This window comes from Habropoda laboriosa, unplaced genomic scaffold, assembly GCF_001263275.1.
Source record: "Habropoda laboriosa isolate 0110345459 unplaced genomic scaffold, ASM126327v1 scaffold136, whole genome shotgun sequence".
Lineage (NCBI taxonomy): Eukaryota > Metazoa > Arthropoda > Insecta > Hymenoptera > Apidae > Habropoda > Habropoda laboriosa.
In genome coordinates, this window is record NW_017100245.1 from 62,707 (window position 1) to 70,300 (window position 7,594).

A 7,594-nucleotide genomic window follows, 5' to 3' on the forward strand; every position below is an offset into this window, starting at 1 on the left:
GCTAAATATTCACCAATGAAATACTACGAAGCTTCGAAGTGATTTATGGTTTGTTAAAGAGAAGGACAGGAACAATATTTTCTGAACTTGTACGTTTTGATGTAGGGAGGAAAACCAACTGGCAATTGTAACGATACTCTATTCTTACAGTGTTTTAAACAGCTGAAATATTTCTCAAAATATCACGATTTTATAGCACTCCATACAAACGCATTCGATTTTAAATTATTACAACGTGCATGGAATACCTCGCACTTTCTTTATTTACAGAAAGATCATTCAGTACAGGGCATGGTTTAGATCCATAGAATTAAGTTTTCATTTATCGTTGATTCGAACAAAATTTTCAGTCCAATTTTCTGATATAGAAATTCTGGATTCAAACGAAGCATATCAGTGATATGTAACAGTAGATATCTAATCGAACTGATGTTGCCTTACAATTGCTAATTCGTAAAATCACCATGTGTCTTAAGGACGTTGCCTTTTTAGCGTGATTCATAGATGTTGTTAAAATGAATCGACGGGTGTTTCATACTATGAATAGAACGGGAACTAACGGACGAACGAATAGGCGTTGCTGGTTATTGAATGCAGGTAATCAGTATTTCAGAAGAAAAAAGTTCTGCTAGTTAATTGAAAGTTACAGTTGTTTCTCGATACTCGTGCAAACAAGACCGATAAACGTGCTACTGAGTTTCTCCATTTCACTGAGTCACTTCATTCACACCTTTAACAATATCAACGCACAAACGAGTAGAGGTCAGGGACGGTAGTTCAAGTGCTCTATGCAACTTCGACAGTTCAAACAACAGTTGTCCCTGAGGAGAAAAAGGAAATTATCGAAATATCGCGACATATCTTACCATGCGTTCGAAGTAACCGCGTCGCAAAGAAATTCGTTCGTCCAATCTTAAAGTGATCTGGTGCCTTAATTAGCAGGACTGAATAGTCTTAACAGTAAGAAACTAGTCAGTGATTCGTTAGCGCTAATCTATTCGCTAACGCGTGTACAGGGAAAGAAGCTGAAAGGAAACGAAGTGATGAAGGCAGAAACTAAATATGGCATGACTAAAAGATGGGGAGAAGGGAGACGGTAGGATCGGGCTATGAAGAATGAGGCTGTCTAGTCCTAAACTCTTTGAGACCTTACGCAAGGTCAACTCGGCTCGTTAGAATTTTAAGTAGAAGTTAAAAATGGAAGCGAAACGGAGATACAAACCAAAAGTCTTGTAAAAAGTTAGCGAATGATGTTGTTAGGAAGGCTTAATGTTAGGCATAATTACATAATCGATTAAGGTAATAGGAAAATAAATTAATATTATTGATATTATTATTATTATTATTATTATTATTATTATTATTATTGTAATCACCATTATCTTCATCGTCATCGTCGGCATCGTCATCATTATTATTATTATTATTGTCACCATCACCATCATCGTCATCGTCATCAATAAGTATTATTAATTATTGATAATATTATTGTCATTCTTGACTATTCATTATTGTTCATGTACTTAACGGTGAAGCGAAGCGTATACGCGATTTCGGCTGAATTTTACTGTCAAGCGAACAATTCTCCGCCACGATCGACGGAAGGATGAAAAGTTTCAAAAGTTGAACCGCGAGGGTTGCGTATTCTCGTTTATGCGCATTACGATCCTTCCGAATATCCTGTACTTGTAGGATTAAAGGTTGTAATATATTGTCTGTTATCTTTAATAATATCAATATTATATACTCTATCGCTAGGTTAACGAAAGGAAGAAGCAAAGTGAAATATATTGTCTCTAAGAGAGAGAGAGAGAGAGAGAAACACAAGAGAGACGAAAGCGTCTTGATCTAACGATAGATCGTGACTATTGTTGTCTGTTGCTTTCGCACATCATCTGGACTGTTCGCGAGGCGACGAAACACGAACTTTGATTACCGAAAAATTGAAATGACAAAAAAAAAAACGAAAAAATCGAAATAAAATCTTAGTTTTCAGAAGACAACGCATTCTTCACTTGCATCCCCTTTTTGCATACTTCTTCCGTTCGAGCGTTCCGCCGCGTGCGACACGTCGCGACGAGGCGAATCCAGCGACGCGTTTATTTGTCGCCGTTGCTTACGAGTCGTTTTGCAACTCTCCGTCGCTTCGGACTTCTGGAACTCAAGCTCGTCGTTTTCTCCGGCTAAAGATAATCTTAATGGCCTTGCGGAATTGGACGCCGAGCGTTGCAACGGAGCGCAAAAACGAGCAAAGGGGAAACCGCCCTCGACGTCTAAGTCAGGCAGCCCGCGACGACCGAGTAAAAATAACCAGCTGTGTCCTCTCTGGTAAAATAACTCTACGATTTGCCTCCCTTTGCGGATCTTCGTAGAATAATTGTTACTCTTGCTCTTTAAAGCTGCGGCGCGCTTCTATGAAACACGTTTAATGGAGAAGAATCATTTTTCTTCTGGAGCGTTACGTGATTACAGTGATTTTGAAAACGTTCTAACTCTTTGAAGCACAGAATTTTAAGACAAAAGCAGACTCTAGTTGCACGGGAATTTTATTTTTAAAAAATGTAACAAAGTAGGTATGAATTACGAGATGAAACAACTAAAACTTAAGAAATAATGTTGAGATAATTAATTATTAGGTGGGACATAAATAATCTCACCGTGAAATTTGTGAATACTTTGTTTTCTTAATTCATCCCATGGTGAAAACATCCCACTGTGCATATGTAAGTACTGAAAAGGTGGGACACTTTTTACCACACTATGCCCCAAAGAGTTAAACAGGTATTCTCTCGTAAAATGAAGAAAACTGTTCGTTAAGAATGAAGGAAAGAATAAGAATATTTTTTGTGGAGTGAAATAATTTTCTTAATTAGAACTTTCTTTTTTAAAACTCTTTCAATTGAGCTAGTGTTTGACAACGTGATATTTAATTCTGTATACAATTTCAATGAAATTTTCATTCGATTTCTTTTATTCCACTGCAGTCCTTTGATTTTCTACTGTACTGTAAGGTGGTATCATATCTAGTTAGCTGGAATCATTTTAAAATACAGCCGAACCTCAAGGAAAGAGTTAAAATCTTCGAGTTATAGCGGTTTCGACTTATCGAAATTTTTGAGTGAAGGAAATTTAACAAACGAAAATTCGACATACAGAATCTTTGTACGAAGGTTGATCATTTTCCAATTGTAACAGCTTAAGGGGGTATTCTAGTCTAGACGTATCAAAAAAATCGATTTCTTTTCGATTTTTCCGAATTCGTAAAATTGACGAAGTTATAGATGGTTAAAGTGGACGACATGTAGTCCGTAGTCGTAAGTATACTATTCTCATGTAACTGGTATGAGAATCTTTAAACGCGTCTTTCTCGAAACAATGTTTTTCTAAATGGCTGACATGATATCTCAAGTTCTAGTTGTCCGATTGGCTCCAAATTTTACATGCACCTTCGGTGAATATGCCGTTATCGTCTGAACCAGAGTTATGCCAAAATATATATTTTTCTGATTTTTAGAGCCTCTGAAAGACGAAAAAAAGTCGACAAAATCGATACACAAAATTCAAAGTGCTGTCATTTTGTAAATTTTCACTATTTTGTTTTCATTCTGGTTCACACCATAGTCACAGTCGTACCAATCAAGAATCCTTTTGGTTATTTCATTTCGGATAAACAGAATGGGCGGAATCGTGTCAGGACACATTTTTTTAAAGGGACCGCACTGAATGATATACGATTCAGACAGTTTTGATTATTTTCACTTGAAAAAAATTGTCAACTTTCCTAAGACACGAATAAATATGTATGCAAAATGTCGACTCTGAGAAACTTATACTTTCCTTACAAAAAATCCCTAAGGACTAAAAAATGACACTCTAGACTAGAATACCCCCTTAGAGAAAGAAAAATTCATTATTTTAAAGTGAATTATTTATTGTATAAATATATAAACGTAACCATAAGACGAATGCCAGATTATTATATTTGTTATAAAGGAGTTGAGAAAAAGGAGACAACATCGAATGATTGGTTTCTGACATCTTCTAACACAGCTGTGAACGAGTTGCAAAGGCAACGGCGATAGAAGTTCGGCTTGTAGAAGTCTGGCTATTCTAAATTTGCATTACAGAGGTAAAGTAATGCATCTGGACATGTGGCAAATAATTCGAGTTAAAGTAAGTTTTATTTTGACTTATAGAGGTCTTCACAGCGGAGCGGAAGGGAATGAACAAAATTGTTACATGTTACGTTTAATTAGTTTACGATCGACTTATTCTCTCCTTACTCTCGAGAACTCTCGAGAAATCAAGAATGCGTACATTTTTGTATCAAAATTTGAAAGAGCAGTAAATGTTTTATAAGAAAATTATAAAATATAAAAAACAGAAAATAATTTATATAAAATTATAAATTTTTGAATTTTCTATAAATTATACGATTATTAGAGAGAGAAATCAAAATCAAGCTACAGAATGGTAGAAAAGTGGACCATTTCTGTCTCTAATCAACAGATTGCACAGGAGTATGGGAATGGATAATTGTCAACGATCCGTGGTATGTCAGGAATGAAGATCTACGAAGAGCTTTAAAAATCCCAACCATTCAAGAGGAAATTAGGAGAAATGCGATGGAACATAAGAAAAGTGTTACACGACATCCTAATCAACTAGTCCTGCAGACGTATCAAGACTAGATCAAACGGAGGCTAAAAAGGAATTCATTGCCAGAAGAATTTACCGAATGTCCAACAGAACAAATTGTAAAGAGAAATAGTTGATATAAAAAGAGGGTGTATGAATGTCAATGGGTACCACTTTTAGCACCAAGAGTAATTAAGGTAAGCAGTGGGACTATGAATTTTTGTTTACTTTATTTTATTTGGTTTAGGACAAATAAAGCTTGATACTTTCTTATAGGAAATTCACTGGCTTTTTAAATTTTAATACAAAAAGGTACGCATTCCATTTGAAAAATTTAAGGTTTACTTGATATCTTATAAACAAATATTTCAGCCTCATATGTTTCCTTCGATATGGCGCAATTTACATATAAAACACATTTTTGTAGAACACGTACTTTCAAAATTATTCGTAGTGGACGGTAAGTTATGTGATTTACCTTGTATTAGTAGATTGTGGGCGTTAAATACTGCACTATCAGTAATTTTTCGATAATACGAAGATATGAAGATATTTCAAACGACCAATATTATCTGCTACTGTTACAATACACGTATTTATCTACCTACATAACTATAGTAATATAAACATAAGAGTAACTTCAGGAATATTATCCGAAAGTACGAAAATTGGCGTCAAAGTCAACATTAGAATCAGTTTGAGTGCTTATTTATCAGAATGGCTGCTTAAAATTAGTTTGATAATCTTGAAAACTTGTATTGCATGCTTAAAAGCAATTTTTTATACGTTTCAATTGGCAGGTAAGATATCTTTTGTAAGTACATTTTAGCGACAATGCATTTTTAAGGGTCATCTGTCGTCGAGTCACTTGAGAAAAGAACTTTATCGTACTTGCACTAAATTACAATTGCAGTAAATTCTCCACAAGTGTCAGTCCGCAAGGAAGCTAAACCTGACACTTGTAGAGCCAGGGACTACGTTTTCGAGCCTCGCGCCCGCCTTTGTAGTTTGCCGAACGTAGACAAGGACAGCGAATAAAAGATAAGGATGAAACGTGAGTCGAGGCAACCAACTTTTAATTAATAAATACCAACTTTTTTAATTTTACGTTCTTTTATCCCGAAATTTTTCTTAACATACTGATGAGATTTTTCTGATGAAAATGACATCTTCACTGTCACGTCAAACAGCAGACCTAGGCGTAGAATGACGCAGACCTAAGCGTAGGACCATCTATACTGACACTTGTAGAATCCAAACTGACTGACACTTGTGGAGAATTTACTGTATACTGAATTTGTATAATTTCTTTGATTACTGGATAGCAACTGCTCTCCTGCCATTTCTTTGTTTGTTTTATATATTTATTCTCAGTGTTACGTGCGCCTGCTATCCGTGAATAGCTTATCACCAAGATAGAAGCAAGAATGTAGTTAACCGCCAAGTACGGAGCTACGAAATAACAAGAGATTAATTGTGTAGGAAAACTTGCTATGAACCTTCAAAGGATAGCGACTGCTCTCCTGCCTCTTTTTGGAGCTATATTTATAAGGTGTTTTCGGGAGTTGTGGGTGGGAGAAACCAGGAATGCATCCATAAGTGTAAGAAAATCCGTTCCAAACACTGAAGCGAGTCACTTGAGAACTGGTCCAACCTATACATGTCGGGGTCACTCGCCTCTTCGGGTATTTCCTGGGTCTGCTCCGCGCGGGAAGCGTACGAGGATCAGACAGGACGACGAGACGCGTCCTTACCCTTTACAAGACCACCGGAAGACTTTGGAGAACGACGCTCAAACCGCGCGACCATAGTCTTGTAGAATATACATAAAGTAAATACTTATATTTGCGAGAATCTAGGAGCGATTGAGTAATTTTGCGTCCACCCTATTTTTATGTGATTGAACCCAGTACCACCGTAACTTCCAATTGTTGGAAATCATATAAAATGACGCGATAATTCTTAAAATTTTGAATTGCACGAAAAAATATGCGAGCCACTGTGTAATGAATTACTATAACTATTTAAAAGAATTACACCAGTTGAAGAAAAGTATAAGCTCATTTATATAAAACAGTTTATTTAACGTAACATTGCAATAAAAGACAAGTGAAAACTTGAATTTACTTTTTCTCACACGTTTCCTTTCTAATTATTGCACTAATCGCTAGAACTGTTTTAACTATAGAGGAGGAAGTGTTCAAAGAAGCATGTGCAACAGTAGTTCCAATATTGAGGGCGATCATTACGTTTCATTGTATCACGTTCATCTAAATTCTGAAACTGTCTAGAAACTGTCGCACCAGCTGACACAATTTTGCGAGCATTTCACAATGAAAATCCAATGTGAATCGTAGAACGACGTTACACCTGCTTACTCGCAAAAATTCACAGAAGTATGTTGAGGAAGTGCCAAGATTTCGTTGGATACTTTTAGCTGAATTAATTATTTTTAAATTCGAAATATTTAATTATCTGTATTTGCCCCCAACATCGCAGTTCGAAAATTCGATTCCGACGTCCAGAATGCATAGCAGAATCGTACGCCATTCAGAGTACGAGTGTCGTCCCAGTATGTTACGTGAAAGTCGCGAAGAACTACTATCACTAAGCGCGACGTTATATGTGTATATTCTCTTCGTTTAACAGTAAAAAAGGGTAAATTTGAATTGCTAATTTGAGAACACACATTTGCTAATTAACGAAACTTCGGACGCAATTTTGCAACTTTTGATTTTCGACCTAAAATGGCTTCAGGAATCGCCCCGCCAATTTAATACCAAAGATGGCCGAACAACCTTTATATGCGAATTACATAAAAAGTAGTATTTTTCGTGTATTTAAATACTACAATAAAGGAATGAATAATTTTAATCGTAGATGAAGCGAAATTATAATTTTCATCGAAATGTGTTCAATTCTTTCTCTAATTACAGTATACTGTAACAAATAACAA